An 18,276-nucleotide genomic window follows, 5' to 3' on the forward strand; every position below is an offset into this window, starting at 1 on the left:
TCGGGGGAGGCCTTGATGAAAGAGGCATCCGGGACCCAAAGGGGACAGAGGAGCAATCTATACAGCACCCAAGGGAGGGGCTGTCACCCTCCTACGGCTCCTTGTTACACTAAAATAAAACCCAAACTCCTTACCATCACCCATGAGGTCCTCCTACAGGATCGGGGCTCTCGAATCTTCTCTGCCTTCAGTTCCAGGCCTCCAGCCACATGGGCCTCTTGGGTCTGTCACCTTGCCAGGCTCTTTGCCCGAGTCTGGGCCACCCCGTCCACCCCCTCTACAGCCCTTCCAGTCCCCAGCTCTTCCCCTTTTCTCACTGGCTGGCTCCTGTCTACCCTTGGGGCTTACAAAGGTCACTTCCTCGGAGAGGCCCTCCCTGCCCACTCCCACCTCCCATCACCCACCTCCTGTCTGTGTTTTCATCTCATCAGGGTTCTTATCACTGCCTGAAACTATCTTGTTTACGCCGCTAGGAATGTGAGCTCCAAGGGGGCAGAACTGTGCTGGCCTGCTCAGGGCCAGATGCCCCCTGCCTGGCTGGGTATGGAGCAAACATTCACCGCTGATTTATGGAGCGAAGGACTTGATCAATCAAGTAGAAATAGGTAACAAACTTGTAACTAATTCACGCAATCAGGTGTAGCAAATCACTCAAAAACTCATATCCAATCCCCATCTCAGGCGCTACCATTTTATCAACAATAACAATAGCAATAAAAACAATTCAATAATTCATGAATAATTTCATAATTCAATTGCACTGTTCAATCCTACTCATAACTTGAGCATTGACGCAAAGCCCTTGGCACTCACTATCTCTTTTCATCTTCCTGACAACCCAGTGAGGGGGATGGTCCATTATTCCCATGGTAATAGGTCCAAAAACAGGTTTAGGAGATGTTTTGTGACTTGCTCGAGAGCACACAGCCCGGAGGGGGCAGAGCGGGAACCCCAACACTGGGCTACACAATTGCGTTCAAATCCCTCTTGGTAAATATCATGAGCACCCATTGTGTGCCAGGAACCGCTTGAGAAAGAATTTCATAGACAAATTAGAGTACCATGTTTCAGATAAAAAGGTTTTTCAATTAATTCTGAACCACTTGACGAGACTCAACCCTAGGATGGTAGGAATGTGACTACTAAGGACCCTCTGAGGAGCGCTTCGGGCCACACGCTTCTGGTCAAGGCCCTGGGCCAAGCACTTCACGTGCTTTAATATCATTGCTGCTAATATCCCCTTTGCACAAGCGGAGCAAACTGAGATACAGCGTGAGCAAGTGACTTGCCCGAGCCCCATGCCAGGAAGTGGTGGGGCTGCATAGATACTTAGCATTAGAAAAACCTGGTGCTCCGTGGGTCAGATCTGGGCAGCTGGCAGGGGCTTCTGAGAGTACAGAAGTCACCTTCAGACATGTCTGCAGGGCCTAAAGGAAAACATGCACACTCCACCCTGGAGCAGGTTCTTCCCCTTAAAGGTAATGGGACTCCATTGCCAAGGGCAGGTAACGGGCCCTTCTGCTCCTTACCTGCAAGCCGTGGCCTGGCGTCTCTGAGATCAGAATGCTTCCTGCGGAGGGGGCTTGGAGTCTGGCGAGAAAGTCTTCATTGGAAGGGCCAGGCCAGTCCCAGCCGGGGGCCTCCTCGTGGCCCGTGCTGGGGTCTCTGTCCCACGCTCCCCTCTGCTCCCTCCTCAGGGCCCAGCTGTTCGAGCTCAGCCACACCAGGGCTGGGACTACAAACATGGCAGCCCTCGGCTGCCCCCTCTGCCAGCCTGGGGGAGAACAGCTTTCTAGGCCGGAGCCTGCAGCAGCCTGTGCCCTGGAATTTTCTGCTCGGCTCACCAATTCCTAGCTGGACCCTGCAGCGGCTTCAGTGTTGAACAAGGCGGGTATTCAGTCTTTAATTCGGCAGTTAAAAGGCTTTGAAGACAGGATCTTCTTCAGTGTCCAGGGAATGGCCCGGGTCACAAGCAAGCACCTTGAAACGTTGCCCTTTGGGTCTTCTAGCCAGCACGCTCCTCTGCAGTCCACAGGGTCTTCAGGAGGATTAGAATTGTCATAGCAGGGGGGCAAAAATAAGTTAATTAGGTCCCTGACATCCAAGTGAGAACTCAAAACGTCCAAAATTGAGCTTTGGTTTTCATTCTTCCCCAAATTCCGCCGCACCCTCAGCCTTCCCAGCCCACCTACTAGCAACTGCATCCTTCCGGCGACTCCGTGCAAACTCCGCAGGTATCTTTGCTCCCTCTCTGTTCCATGCTGCACCTCATAGCAGTTGCAACTGCCGTGGGCTCTACCGTCAAATGTTATCCAGAACCTGACATTTTCATCACCTCCACTGCTCCCACCTGGACTCAACAGGCTCCAGCCTCCGACCCACCACAGCCACCTCTCAACTCGGCAGCCACAGTGATACTGATAAAAGCGAAGCCAAATCACCATTACTCTCCTGCTCAGTCTTCCGTGGCCCCCATATCACTCCAAGTAAAAGTCAAGGTTATACAGCGGCCCCTCCAGCCCTCTCTGCTCCAAACCTCCCACCGCTCCCTCCCTCTGCTCCCAAAATCCTCCAGGCACCTTTAGGGCCTTCGCATTGGCTATTTCTTCCACCTGGCTCCCTCCCCGCGTCCACACCTGCTCAAGTGCCTTTCCTCAAAGAGGCTCTCCCTGAACACGTTCCTCTCCCACCTCCACCTGGTCCCTTATTCTGTTTGATCGGGTTGTTTTTAGTCATAGCACTTAACACCTTCTAACATGCAGAAGGATCTATTTATTTGTTGTGCCCCTCCTGCAGTATCTGTTTGCCTCTGCCAGGGAGAGTATGATCTGCAGGGTGGAGATCTTGGTTGATGCTGTTGGCCGGCATCCCCCAGGCGGCTGGTACGGAGCCTGGCATGCCCATGGGGTTCTGGGAAGATTTGGGAAAGGAAGAGCAGCCCCGAGAGGGCATGGGGCTGTCGTCGAAACCAAGATGAGCAAAAGAGAGGGAAAGTTTTTGACTTTCCTGTCCCTCAGGGAGATGAGACCGGGAGAGGAGATAGGAACGGTGAAGGTGTGGGGCCCATGTAGGCACCCCCCCATCACAGCCCTGACACTTGTAAGCCTATGCCCACCCCCACCCCACCCCACAGAGCAGGAAGGTCCTTGGCCTCCAGGGGTGGGGAGCCAGGTGAAAAGAGAACTCCACCCCCATCCCTGGGTGGGGCTGGGCGGTAGAGGACCCTCACCGTGGGGTCCTCAGCTACCCTGAGAGCACCGTGGGGCTCCCGCGCCCGACCCGGAGCCAGGCTGGGAGAAGCAGACATGCACCCTTCCCTACCTGCAGCCTCCCAGCTGCCTCCAGCCCGCACGGGCCTCGCAGCCTTGCTAAACAAGCAGCACTGCTCAAGAAGGCGAGCGGGAGAAGGTGATCCCAGCAGAAGTGGGCTTGCCGCGGACGCTGCGATGCAAGGTTCTGCTGGGAGACCCGGCCACCTGGGCGAGAGCGGACCAAACGGGCGCAAATGCTCTGGTCAAACCCTTTAATGAAGCTGGTCACAGACAGCCCGGGCTCCCTCCTTCCTCTCCATCTGGTTGTTAACGAGAATGAGAAAAGCAGATTACAAGTGTCACCCCTGTGGCCGGTTCAGGGCTGCACCACGGGTCCAATTTCCTCCCCAAGCACACTCAGGTATTGGGTTTGGAGAAACTTTCTACTTAGATGAATTTCACGAGCTTGCCTGTGACCTGGGGTAATTCTTAAGAACAAAACAAACAAATGAATTCTACAGAGGAGTTTGTTTTCCTTTGTGATTCTGTGGTGTGAGAAATATATTTAGCATTTGTCCCAGGTTCCTGGCACAGAGCTCCTAAAACCCTCGGAATTTCCTAAATGACAGGAGTGCCTTTTGTTACTGGTTAGGTGCCCCTGTCAATCACGCCCGAGTTTATGCTAATGAGGAGTCTTAGGGTGGAGCCCCTAGATAGCCTCAGGATGGGGCTGGTGACGGGAAAGGGATTAAAAGGACAGAACGCTAAACCCCAACCATGACCTCGGGGAAGTGCCGGGTGGCGCTGGAGATTGAGCTATTTAAAAACTCTTTAAACAAGGAGATTTCAAGAGCTTCCTGGTTGGGGACTGGATCCACTGCCTGCAGGGTGGCCCACCCCACCCCCAGGGGACAGACCTTGCGCTAGCTACCTCTACAGCTGTATCCTCTGTAAGAAACCAGTCAATTGAAGTAAAGTGCTTTCCTGAGTGCTATGAGCTGTTCCAGCAAAGTATCGAACTCGAGGAGGGGCTTGTGGGAACCCCCTGAAGGCACAGCCGGTGGGTTAGAAGTCCCGGTGGTCTAGGGCTGGTGACTGGCACCTGGAGTGGGGGCGGTCTCTGGGGCTGAGCCCCTTAACCTGTGGGATCTGAGGCTAACTCCAGGGAGAGTCGGAATTGAATTAAATTGTAGGACACCCAGCTGCTGTCTCAAATAATTTGAGAAAAAAAAACCACACACACACGTGGTGCTAAGAGTATTCTATGGGCAGAAAGAGATCAGAGGTTCCGCAAATTGAGGCTGTGCATGTCAAACACACAGGGCTGCCCAATTTTGTCATCAGCAGGGGAGGCAAGCCCTGAAAAGGGGATTTGCAGGTGATACTGGGTGCGTGAGAGAAGATCAAAGACTTTCTTTCCCTTTGCCTTATTGCTGAGTATATATTTTTAGATTAAGTCCAGATGCCAGAAGAGTCCATTGCAAAACAACTTTGAAATACTCTGAGAAATTAGTTTTGGAGCATCTTCGTTGTTAACTAAGAAATAAATCGGAAGCCAAAGGTTTTTTATGGTTATTTTCTGTCTAATGCCTTGAATTTGCCATACGTTTTGGAGAGTCTATTAATGCTGCAAGCTCATTTTGTTCAGATGAGTATTCATTTGTTTTTATGATGCCCTGGGAAGAGGTGTCCGCATTGTTGTCATTTAGTCATTGTTTTCTTTAGTCCGAAGCCGGAGAGTGTTTTTTTTTTTTTTTGAGACAGGGTCTCACTTTGTTGCCCAGGCTAGAGAGAGTGCCGTGGCGTCAGCTTAGCTCACAGCAATCTCAGACTCCTCGGCTTAAGCGATCCTACTGCCTCAGCCTCCCGAGTAGCTGGGACTACAGGCATGCGCCACCATGCCCGGCTAATTTTTTCTATATAGATTTTTAGTTGACCATATAATGTCTTTCTATTTTTAGTAGAGACGGGGTCTCGCTCAGGCTGGTCTCGAACTCCTGACCTTGAGCGATCCACCCGCCTCGCCCGGCCTCCGGAGAGTGTTTTAACTGACAGAAAAAGGACCACACAGACAGCCAAAATTCAGGACTGGCGTTAAGATGCCCGTGTGAATCTAATTTCCAATTCTGTGTGCAGACCACTCAGTGTCTCTTTTGGGGCCAGATGAGGTGGCTCACGCCTGTAATCCTAGTACTCTAGGAGGCTGAGGCAGGATGATTGCTTGAGGTCAGGAGTGCAAGACCAGCCTGAGCAAGAGCGAGACCCTGTCTCTACCAAAAATAGAAAAATTAGTGAGGCGTGGTGGTGAGAGCCTGTAATCACAGCTACTTGGGAGGCTGAGGCAGGAGGATCGCTGGAGCCTTGGAGTTTGAGGCTGCAGTGAGCTCTGATGACGCCACTGCACTCTAGCCTGGGTGACAGAGCAAGACTCCCTCTCAAAAAAAAAAAGAAACAAAGAAAGAAAGAAAAAAGTGTCGCTTGCTACACAGAAGCCCTGAGAGTGACTACACAAAAAGATTTAGCGTGTCCTAGAACTTTATGCTTGTGATACCTTCAGGCAGCCATAAGGAAAAACTGCTGAGGTTTTTCTGTAATAAAAAAAAATAATAATAAACAATTTAGATTCCCTGGAGGCCGTGACCTTAACTTGTTTGTTTTCAGGGCAGAAAATACTTAACATAAAACTAAGCTTCCTGAGAGAATTTCTATGATGATTTAATTTCTTCTTTCTTCCCTTGCCCCGCCCCCCCTTAAACATTGATCCTAGAATCCTAAAAATGTTCTTCCCTTAGATGTCATAAGGAACACACTTTTCATGTGCTTTTGCACAGGCAGAGAACAATAGCGGCTGAGTGATCAGATGGTACAGGGATTAGCTGAGGAGTTAGTAATAAGCTTTAGAGGTTTATACCTGTAGCTCCATTAGTCAGAATTAGAGTCCTATTTGTGGGAGACAAAAAAAAAACAACCCTGTTAACCAATTCAAGGCAATGACCACAATAGTTTCTTGATAACTGGTGCTCTCAGTAGAAAGGGCGAGTTGTAAATAAGCAAAGCAGCGAAACCCAGATTTCACTCATCAATGTACTCCCTGCAGACCAGTTTAATTGAGATAAATAGCCTTGTAGATAATGGCAACGTAAATGTACACACACCAGATCAATTGAGATGAACTGCTCTGTGTGTATCTGTGGAGTCATTTACTTTGCCGTTACTGATTTAATTATTTTAAAGTCCTTATTAAGTGTTCCGTGGGTACAGATACTTCTCGAAGAATCTGAAAGTCAGTATAGTCTGTTAAATTACAGAGTTAGTGCTCTGTGTCTTAGGAAGGGAAGGAGTACATGAACTTGCTGCTTCTAGGTGTGAATACAAGTGCTTAGAGTGTTCACCGTTCTTAACAGCATGGTTTTCTTTTATTTTCTAATTTTTTTTTTTTTTTTTTTTTTTGAGACAGAGTCTCACTCTGTTGCCCAGGCTAGAGTGAGTGCCGTGACGTCAGCCTAGCTCACAGCAACCTCAAACTCCTGAGCTCAAGCGATCCTCCTGTCTCAGCCTCCCAAGTAGCTGGGACTACAGGCATGCACCACCATGCCTGGCTAATTTTTTCTATATATATTTTTAGCTGTCCATATAATTTCTTTCTATTTTTAGTAGAGATGGGGTCTCGCTCTTGCTCAGGCTGGTCTCGAACTCCTGAGCTCAAACGATCCGCCCACCTCGGCCTCCCAGAGTGCTAGGATTACAGGCGTAAGCCACCGCGCCCGGCCAATTTTCTAATTTTTTTTTTTAAGAGACGAGGTCTCGCTCTGTCACCCAGGCTAAAATGCAGTGGTGCCATCATAGCTCACTGCAGCCCCGAATTCCCAGGCTCCAGCGATCCTCCTGCCTCAACCTCTCAAGTAGCTCGGACTACAGGAGGACACCACCAACGCCTGACTAATTTTTCTTACTTTTTGTAGAGATGGGATCTCGCTATATTGCCCAGGCTGGTCTCAAACTCCTGGCCTCAAGAGATGAGTCGGTGGGACTGCAGGTATGAGCCACCTCGCCCAGCAGACAGCATGATTTCAAGATTCAAAGGATTTTCGATACTTCACTCTTGTTTGTAATGGGGAATTTTGTAAAGGGGGAACTTTATTAAAGGGAGAGATCAACTACTTTTTCTCCTTCACTGATACTTTTCCTTAATGGTGGAAATCTCTGAGTAAAACACGCTGAAAGTATTAATACCTGGAAGTGCCCGAGATGCCCACATCCTTAAAGAACGAGTCTTTTTCACCCAAGGTGCTCAGCTCTCAGCCGTCGGTCTCCTTTCAGTGTTTTAGCCGTGGGCAATTTTTCCTGCGTTATTTCTTTGATATTTTCCTCCCTTTCATTTTCTTTGTCCTCTCTGGAATTCCTTTGGCTCAGTTTTTTTGACTTGCTGATTTAATTCCTTTCTTTTCTCTTCTCTCTTTCATCTTTCTCTTTCTGTCCTAGTTCCTGGAAATTGTCCTCAACTTTATCTTCCAACCCACCCATTGATTTTTCTCCTCATATTTTTTAATTCCCCAGAGACTTTTCTTGTGTGCTGAATAGTCATTTATTCAACAGCGTTTCAAGAGTGTGCAATTGCATCTCATTTCTGCTACTAATTATACTATTAATTTTGGTGAGATTTTTTTTTTTTTCTCGTCTGCTCACTGGATTGTCTCTTTTCTCTGCCTCTTTTTTTCCTATTTGTTTTGGTCTCTAGTTTTCAGTTAGAGACACGCTGTTCGATTTTCCATGCTTTCTGCTCATACTTAAGACTGCGGCACCGCAGGGTCCATTGGAGACGGTGTACGAGGGCAGAGCGTGTGATCGGAGCAGTTCGCTGTGGGGTGATGGGGTGGGGACCTGGATTCCTGCCTGCAGGACCCCACTGTGGGTTTCATTAGATCCTTTCTCTTGAGCTGGTCTGTTTCCCCACAAGTGGATCGTCCCATCTTCCGCTCCCTCACTGGGTGTAACCCCAGCTGCCAATACTCCGAGACCTAAGAGAGGGAGGAAGGCCAGAGGTCGCACAGCTCAGAGTGACAGTTTCACTTAACTCCTGTTCCCGGTGCCTCATCGACTCCCACCTCTGTGCCAGGTGTCCCTAAATCCAGACTCCTTGTCACCTTTTGTCTGCTGTTGTTTTCCTCTTCTACTATCTATGTCCCTATGGATTTTTGCTTTTTAAATCCTTTACAACTATTTCAATTGAATTTGGATTCAAGAGATGAAAATGAATGCAAATGTTCCGGCCTCCAAATGAAAGTCCTACATGTTCATATCTTACATCAAGAGGTTTAGTTCATGGGTTTTAACTGGGCAACCAAAAAAATAAATAAATAAAAAAGAAAAGGTTTAGTTCAAAGTGCATTTATATTAGGAGTAATAATTGTTCCATAAGCTCCAATGAGCTCAACTGGGGGAGAGTAAAGGAACCCATAAGGTGAAAAGATTCGACGTTCCACTTGAAATGGTAGACTAGCAATTCTAAGTAGACTGTGAAAAGCTAAATATGTATATTGTAATTCCTAGAGCAACTAAAAAAACTTTCTTTGTGGAATATTTCTTTGTACAGAATGGCTAGAAAATTTTTTGTACCAAACTAAAACTAGTACGTTCTAGTATATTTCTTTGTATAGAAAAACTACGTAAAGAGATATAATCAAAACCCAATAGATAAATTAAAATGGTATCCTAAAAATCTTCAAATGATCTAAGAGAGGGTAAGAAAGGGCAAATAGAGAAAAAAATAAGGGGAAAAACAGAAGCAATATAATGGTGAACCTAAATTCAAACATATTAATAATTACATGTAAATATTCTAAACACACCAATTAAAAGACAAATTGTTACACTGGATTTTTAAAAAGACCCAACTATATAATGTGTATAAGAAACCCACTTTTGGCCGAGCGTGGTGGCTCACGCCTGTAATCCTAGCTCTCTGGGAGGCCGAGGCGGGTGGATTGCTCAAGGTCAGGAGTTCGAGACCAGCCTGAGCAAGAGCGAGACCCCGTCTCTACTAAAAATAGAAAGAAATTATATGGACAACTAAAAATATATATAGAAAAAAAAAAATTAGCCGGGCATGGTGGCGCATGCCTGTAGTCCCAGCTACTCGGGAGGCTGAGGCAATAGGATCGCTTAAGCCCAGGAGTTTGAGGTTGCTGTGAGCTAAGCTGACGCCACGGCACTCACTCTAGCCTGGGCAACAGAGTGAGACTCTGTCTCAAAAAAAAAAAAAAAGAAACCCACTTTATATACATTGATATAGGTTTATTTGTTAAAAGTATGAAGATGAAACAATATATACCATGCAAACAAAAAGCTGGCGTGGCTATATTAAGATAAAATAAATTTCAGAGCAAGACTAATTAACCATGGATAAAAAAGGATATTACAGGATGATAAAAGGGTCAATTTACCAAGAGACATAACTCTCCTAAATGTATGTGCCCCGACAACAGAGCTTCAAAATATACGCAGCAAAAACTGATAGAACTAAAAGAAGCAATGGACAAATCCACACTCAGGGCTGGAGCCTTGAACATACCTGTGGTATTATCATCTGTATATCATCTATAGCTATATGTTGGTTTTCATCCGAGGTTCTTGGCTCATAACTCCCATGGCCCTTGTTACAGTCTGTTGTTACAATGTTGGGCGTGTTAGGCCGCAGGAAACAGAGTCTCTCTGACCTTCTCCTGCCCCGCTTTCACCTGGCAGGCCTCTAATCTTCCCCACCCTTTCTGATTGTGGTTCATAAGACCCTCATTCCAGGGAGGGTCCCGGCCCACATCCTGGGGGAAGAATGTTGACATGAAGCTCTCATGAAACCCCCAGAGGACCGGGTTCTGAGAGCTTCCAGGTAGCTGAACGCCTGGAGGCTCCTGGAGGGTGGTGTGGCCGGAGAGGGCGGGAAGCTCTAACCCCCTTTCCCCCATACCTTGCCCTATACATCTCTTCACCTATGTCCTTTATAATATCCATGATAATAAACCAGTACACATAAACGTTTCCCTGAGTCTGTGAGCCACTCCAGCCAACTCATTGACCCAAAGAGGGGGTCGTGGAATCCCTGATTTATAGCCAGTCGGTCAGAAGTTCCAGAGGCCCGGTGTCTGAAGAAGGGGGGAGGGCAGTATTGGGGACTGAGCCCTCAACCTGTGGGATGGAGCACTCTCTCCAGGTGGATAGTGTTGCAATTGAACTAGACACTCAGCTGCACACACACACACACACACACACACACATTTGGGTACAGAAGTCTGTGTTGATTGTTGTGTGAGAACAGAGGGGAAAACACAGTTGGAGAGTTTTTCCGAAACAATACTTCTCTCGGTCATCAACAACACTTACTCGGAATAAGTAAGCAGAAAATCACCGTCAACCCCCTGGATCTAATTGGCACCTATGGAATACTCCACCCGGCATCAGCAGGATACGCATTCTTTGCAGTTGCACACAGAACATTTGCTAAGTTAGACCATATTCTAGGTCACAAAACAAATCTCAACAAGTTTAAAAGGATTTAAATCGTATTTAAACTGAATGAACATGAACATACAACATATAATGTGGGTACGAAGGGCTTAGAGGAAAATTTACGACATGAAATGCTTATCTTAGAAAAGGAGAAAAGCTCAGCTTCCGCCTTAAGACACTAAGAACAAAATAAATCCAAAACAAGCAGAAGCAAGGAAATAATAAAGTTAAAAACAGAAATCAATACAATTGAAAACGGAAAAAGAACAGAGAAAAACACTGAAACCAAAAGCTGGTTCTTTGAAAAGATCAATAAAACTGACAGAATGACAAATAAAAAGAGAGAAGACAGAAGGTACCAACGTCAGAAGTAAAAGAGTGGGTGCAGCGAAGACCCCACAGACGTCAAGGATAATAAGAAAATACTACAAATCACTCTACGCACATAGGTTTGACGATTTAGATGTAATGGACCCATTCCATAAAGCTACAAACTAACAAAAGTCACCCGAGAAGAAAGAATAGACTAGTGCTATATCTGTTAGAAGTTGAATTCATAGTCAAAATAATTCCAAAAAGAATATTCTAGATCTAGATGGTTTCACTGGCAAATTCCACCAGACTTTTTTTTTTTTTTTTTGGAGACAGAGTCTCAACTCTGTCACCTGGGCCTAGAGTCCCATGGTATCAGCCTACCTCACAGCAACCTCAAACTCCTGGGCTCAAGTGATCCTCCTGCTTCAGCCTCCTGAGTAGCTGGGACTACAGGCGTGCACCATGACGCCTGGCTAATGTGTTCTATTTTCAGTAGAGATGGGGTCTTCCTCTTGCTCATGGTCTCAAACTCCTGAGCTCAAGTAACCCTCCTGCTTGGGCCTCCCAGAGTGCTAGGATTACAGGCGTGAGCCACCGTGCCCCGCCCTCCACCAGACATTTAAAGGAAAGATAACCAAGGCATCGAAGCTCATGCCTGTAATCCCAGCAACTCAGCAGGCTGAGGAGGTAGGACTGCTTAAGGCCAGGAATTCAAGACCAGCCTGGCAACATAGGGAGCCCCTGTCCCTAAATAAACTGTTTTAAAAATTAGCTGGGCATGGTGGCACATGCCTGTAGTCCCAGATTGCTTAAGCCCAGGAGTTCGAGGCTGTAGTGAGGTGTGATCACACCAGTGCACTCCTGCCTGGGCAACAGAGGAAGACGCCGTCTCAAAAAAAAAAAAAAAAAAGATATAGAAAATACCTGTTCCTTACACAATCTCTTTCAGAAATAGACAAGGGAACACTTCTCATTTCATGAAGTCCGCGTTGCCCTGACACCAATGAACCTGATAAACTGATATTAGTAATGCCCACAATTGACCACGCACCACAGAATCCCTCTGCTAAAGGTACATCAGTGCTTCAGTTCCAAGGCAGAGAGGCACAGGCCCACCCTCCCTGTGTGCCGTGTGTCTTTCCAGGGATGTCCAGAACAGAAGCACATATTCTTCCGGTTTCTGCCAGCCTCCCCGGTTTCTGCCAGCCTCCCCGGGAAGAAGTGAACTTGAAGGTCAGGAATCCCCACACCTAAGATGCTGCCCCTCCTCCACGGGGAAGCCTATTCCCGAACCTTGCTCCAGGTCCCCTGGGACTCTTCTCCCATTTCCGACTTTGTGAATCTCCCAGAACCCCCAAAACTTCCTTCCTCTCTCTTTTCAAATTTCCTGATACTTAATGAGCAATGGAATTTAGCTTCTTTTCGCGTCAGAGCCACGCCACAACCCAAATGCCCACGGCAAGTCTGCCCAGGGTGAGGACCTAGAACACAGAAGCCGCTGAGGCCACTTTTAGTGTTTAGTTTTTATTGTTTCCTTCTGTCACACTGCAGGCATAGAGGACAGATGCCCACTGTGAGGTCCGTGAGCTAGTCACAGAACATCAAGGCACACATCATGACAGCCGGCGGTGTCCTCGCTGGAGTTCTGCTCCAGGTGTGTCACTGAGTGTCATCTACTTTCTGTAGCTCACCAACTCACAAGCATGCCTTTTTGGAACCCTCCCCTCCCCTAACAAATTTAAATAGAAGTACGTCACTGAATCCTCAAAACAAATTTAATTTCGATGTGTGTCAAGACAGACGAGTGCATGGAAAACCAGTCTACGAAGTATTCTTCGCTTTTATGACAAAAGAAGGTAAACAAAACGACGCTTTTCCTTTACACGCGTCTTGTCTTACTATGATACGTAGGACCACATCCACCTCTTTATTTCAGAAGATACTCGAACAGTTTCTATTCGGGAGACGCCAGAGTGAGAGTTCCCTGAAGCCGTGGTTACCCCACGACTGTGCCCCGTGGTGGGCAGCGAGGATGACACTGGGCCTCACCCCAAAGGGGACACCCAAAGCCTTTCCAGAAACATCTGCGCTAAAGACATCTGTCTCCCACACACCCAAAACAGGCGGAGAGATTATAGTGTATATTCTCCACTGAGTACTTCTCCCTGCTTCATTCCGGATGGAAGGACAGGGGGTGCTCCTCACCGTCCTCCTCCGGGCTCTGCTCCGAGCGGTTAGAGGAGCACCGACAGGGGTATTAATGACAGCCGTTTCCACTGCGCGTTCAGCGCGGACCCCAGCATGACGTTGTCTACACCCGGCGTGGAAATTCCCCTCGCACATCCCCGCAGTAATGCCACACTTCCTGCGTTGGTCACACGCTCCCCCCAGAATTGAAAAGGGAGGCGAGCGGGGCAGGGAAGCTCCCACTCGCTGCCGTGGAGACTGTGCAAAGGCAAGGTCAAGTTCAGAACGTCAAACCGGGCGTCCGAAGGAGACGGACTTGCATGATTTCACTCACCGCCACCTGTTTCAATCTTCTGTCTCAACACCTTTCCCTCTAATCCCGTCGCCACGCAGCCTTAGAGAACGAAGCGGTCGACTTCGTAAGTCAAACGGAGCTGACCAGGGCAAACGGCTGGCCGGGACATCCTCGAGGGCTCGTGGACGCTCGGGAACCAGTTTGCACCGAGGGTGCCGAGGGCCAGGAGGGCGAAGGCAGCGTTGTGATAGAAGCCAGCTTCGCTACAGGTAAAATATTGTCACGCTGAAGGGGTGGACGCACCCGTCATCACGTATATAGCGAACAGATAAGGAATGTGCGGGTGAACTTCTGGGAGCACATCCTGGCAGGGGAGGTTTCTGGAGACAAAATACTAAAAGCTAAAATGCTAATACTAAAATACTAAAAATGCCTGGCACTTAGTAAGTCCTCAAGAAATGGCAGCTAGTTTTGCGCAGTGGCAGTATTGTAGCCAATGAGGTTTATCCGAGATGCAATTACTGCTAAAGTTTAAAAAATTAAAAAAAAAAAGAAAAGAAATGGCAGCTATTATCGCTCTTAAAGTAAACCCCAAACTTGGAAATCTATACAAGCAAAACAAATTATCATGAGCTTAAAACATTTAAAGGATCCTCTTTCACCCAAGATTTTACTGCACCCCTTTCCAACCATGCCCCCCCCGACACATCTGAAACACGATTCAGTTCACAGGCCATTTAGTTTGAGGTGCCAAACGACATTAATAGTAATAAGTATAATGAGTGCTTGAGCAGGGCAAAAGGAAAACAGGAGGGTTCTGGACTTGGAAATTCTTAAAAAGGCAGTTTCTCCAGGGCAAAGGGGCAGCCCCCTCGGCAGCCCCAGAAGTTCTTTCCCTCCGGCCACAAAGGAAGCCACAGCTGCCCACCGAGAAGGCTACTTCAGGCTGGTCTTGGTGACAGTGAGCCCAGGAGAGAGAAAGAATGTCCTCAGCCCTCATTCATTGATGGTGGCAGCCAGAGGAAGGGGGCTCTGGTGGAAACAGGATTTGGACAATTAAAAGGAAGTTGTCAGTGGCATCTCCCGGAAGAGGAGGAGGACAGTGAAGGTGGCAAGAGGAGTCTGTTTCCTCCTAACTCTGATTGGTCAGTGCTGGGGATGGGAGAGGGATTGGGGTTTGTGACGCCGTTAAGTCAGGTGGGGGTTGCTCACCAGGAGCATTTTATGTACAACTGCCCCCCTTATCTATGGGGGACACATTCCAAGACCTCCCAATGGATGCCTGAAACCGCCGATAGCAGGGAGCCCCACGGATACTATGTTTTTCCCATCTGACAGCCCAGACGCCTACGCAATGACTAACAGGCAGGAGGGAGTGTATACAGCGTGGATACCCTGGACGAAGGGATGATTCACGTCCTGAATGTGACTGTGAGAGACTTCAGTAAGCTACTCAGAATGTCATGCAATTTGAAAGAATTGTTTTTTTTTTTTTTTTTGAGACAGGGTCTTGCAACGTTGCCCAGGCTGAAGTACAGTGGCACAATCACAGCTCACTATAACCTTGAACTCCTGGGCTCCAGCGATCCTCCTGCCTCAGCCTCCCAAGTAACTGGGACTACAGGCAAGAACCATCACGACCAGCTAATTTTTAAAAGTTTTTAGTAGCGATGGAGTCTCGCTGTGTTGCCTAGGCTGGTCTTGAACTCCTGGTCTCAAGGGATTCTCCCGCGTCAGCCTCCCAAAATGCTAGGATTGATTACAGGTAGGAGCTGTGGCACCCAGCCAAAACTTATGACTTGTTTATTCCTGGAATTTTCCGCTTAATATTTTTAGATCACAGTTGATCGCAGGCAACTAATACTTCAGAAAGCAAAACCGAGGATAAGGCAGAACGAATGTACTTCAATTTGAAGTGCCATTAAATTGCACTTAAGAAATAATTTCGAGCATTTTATCCAAGTAATATGTGCATTTAATTAAAATTTAGTTCCTTCAATGCGCAAAAGTAATTCAAGCACCGGAGTGATAACAATCTTCCCAGGGTATTAGCTGCAATCCCAATCACTGTTTTCCAAGGAGGAGTTGTCAGTCCTGCTCCTGAAATCTCTCTCCAGCACGCCTTGCCCTCCCATCCCCACGCCCGGGCCCGGCGGGGCGTCACCTTACCGAGACTTCCTGGCCTCTGGGCCTCCATGAAGCTGCCAGGGCCTCTTTCCGAAAAGCAACTCCGTCCATGACATTCTCTGAGCTCTACTCCTTCGTGGGCTGTCCCACAGCCTTCAGGATAAAGTACAAATGCCTAAGCGTAACACTGAGGAAGCCTTTCCCGTCTGTCCCCTCTGTCCCAGATAGCCGCCTGCACCTTGCCCTGTGCCCTTTGGTCGCTGCTCTCTCTGGCAAACTGCACCCGCTCTCCAAGCCTTCGCCTGTGATGCTGTCTGCCCGGGACCCGTTCGTCCCATTCCTCAGCCCGCAAGATCCTATGTGTCCTTCAGCCTCCAATGTTACTTCACCGAATCTTCTCTTTAAATCCCTGATGCCGCTAGTTGCAAATTCCCCTAAATGTACTATAATCACCTCTATTATAGCATCTTTGAATTAGGGCGTGTTTTGCAACTTTTTAAATTTTAATTTTAATTTTAATTTTTTGAGACAGAGTCTCACTCTGTCACCCAGGCTAGAGTGCCGTGGCGTCAGCCCAGCTCACAGCAACCTCAAACTCCTGAGCTCAAGCAATCCTCCTGCCTCAGCCTCCCGAGTAGCTGGGACTACAAGTGAGAAGCACCGGGCCTGGCTAATTTTTTCTATTTTTAGTAGAGATGGGGTCTTACTCTTGCTCAGGCTGGTCTTGAACTCCTGGGCTCAAGCGATCCTCTGGCCTCGGCCTCCCAAAGTGCTAGGATTACAGGTGTGAGCCACCACGCCAGGCTAGGGTGTGTATTTTATTTTATTTTTTGCATTTCTGTTCCTAAAAGAATGTAAATTCCTGGAACCGTCATCTCATCTGTTTTTTAGACTCAATGCCTAGCACCATGCAAAGCAAAAAGTATTCAATAACTGCTTCTCGAATGAATGAACGGATGGTATCACCCAGCTGCCAAAGTGCTTTCTGCAAAGCGAATCTGACCACATCCCTCCCTGAGCCGTGCTCGTCCTGGGCTCCCTCCTTCCTGGCTGATGAGGTAACACTGGAACCTACTAACAGATAAGAGAAAAGAAAAAAAAAAAAAAAGGAAGGGAACGATCTCTGGGCCTCTGATAAATTACTTATTTTCACTGAGTTTCTGTTTCCTCATTTGTAAAACAAAAGTGTTGTCCGGATGAGGTTTAAGGGTATCTTCCAGTTCTCGAATTCCAGCCTGCCCGGCTCCCGGAGCGGCTGTTGCCCGGAGTCTCTGGCAGCCACAACCCGAGTCTTAGCACCACCTAGTGGCAAACAGGCGCCTAACAGAGGGGCAGGAAACGCCAACCTCGGTTATGTTATGAGACGGCAGAGAAGTAGGTCGAACTTGCAAACCTGAACTTAAACCAAGAAGCCTAACTTTATCCTGGTGATGGAATAACTAATTCGCCTCAGACCTTGCATGAAGTAGACAGTTAGGATGCCTAAAACATGAAAAAAGCAATAAAACAATTCCTGTGTACCCCGGCCTTCTTGTCCTTTTATGAATTTACTGTTTGCTACTTTATTTATTTTCCTTTTCTTTTTGGTAGAGATGGGGTCTCACTCTTGCTCAGGCTGGTCTCAAATTCCTAAGCTCAAGCGATCCTCCCACCTTGGCCTCCCAGAGTGCTAGGATTATAGGCATGAGCCACTGCACCAGGCCGGAAAAGTACTTTTGAAGAATCTATGGTATAGAATTCTAATGACTCAATAAAACCAAAAATTAAGTATTTAATTAAGAGTATATATGTATTTTTCACATTTCTTTCTTTACCTTCATTGGATTGTTATAAGAAATGTTGGCAGGGCCAGGTGGCTCATGCCTGTAATCCTAGCACTTTGAGAGGCCGAAGTAGGAGGATAGCTTGAAGCCAGTAGTTTGAGATCAGCCTGGGCAACACAGCAAGACCCCACCTCTACAAAAAATGAAAAAAAATTAGCCAGGCGTGATGGCGGGTACCTGTAGCCCCAGTTACTTGGAGGCTGAGACAGGAGGATCACTTGAGCCCAGGCACTGTCGAAGTTACAGTGAGCTTTGATTGTGCCACTGCACTTCAGCCTGGGCGACAGAGCAAGACCTTGTCTCTTTAAAAAAGAAAAGAGAAAGAAATGATGTTAAAAATCCAAATATGACCAATGAACACTATAGTAAATATTAAGAATGATTCTGAGAAGCACCAAACCATGCTCATGTGTAAGCTTCATTAAAACTTACTAAAACAATTTTATTAACCTAATATTTGTTTTCTAAATTGCTTCCTGGTTGCCAAAAGCCAAGAATCAACCAACCAATTAAATAAAAACAATTTTTTTAGTTGAACATTTACTGAAGGAGAACTACATTGAGGATTTACTATAACCTGTCCTGAAACCCCTTTCTGGACAAAGCAGACGTGGGAGGGGTCGGTACTTTACAGGCACTTCAGTTAACAAGGGCCCTCGAGTGGGGAGCCGGTGAGATCAATGCCACGTTTAAGCCACTTCTAAAGTGAGACTCCAATGTAATGGGCAGTTACATTTGCAAGTTACAGTCACCTATGTCTGAATGCACACTACTT

At 47.3% G+C, this 18,276-nt stretch overlaps 1 pseudogene; it reads left to right on the forward strand.

The window, feature by feature from the left end:
- Window positions 1–14,018: 14,018 nt before the first annotated feature.
- LOC138374082 (U4 spliceosomal RNA) lies at window positions 14,019–14,103 on the forward strand (annotated as a pseudogene).
- The last annotated feature ends 4,173 nt before the right edge of the window (window positions 14,104–18,276 follow it).

This window comes from Eulemur rufifrons, chromosome 23 (genome assembly GCF_041146395.1).
Source record: "Eulemur rufifrons isolate Redbay chromosome 23, OSU_ERuf_1, whole genome shotgun sequence".
Lineage (NCBI taxonomy): Eukaryota > Metazoa > Chordata > Mammalia > Primates > Lemuridae > Eulemur > Eulemur rufifrons.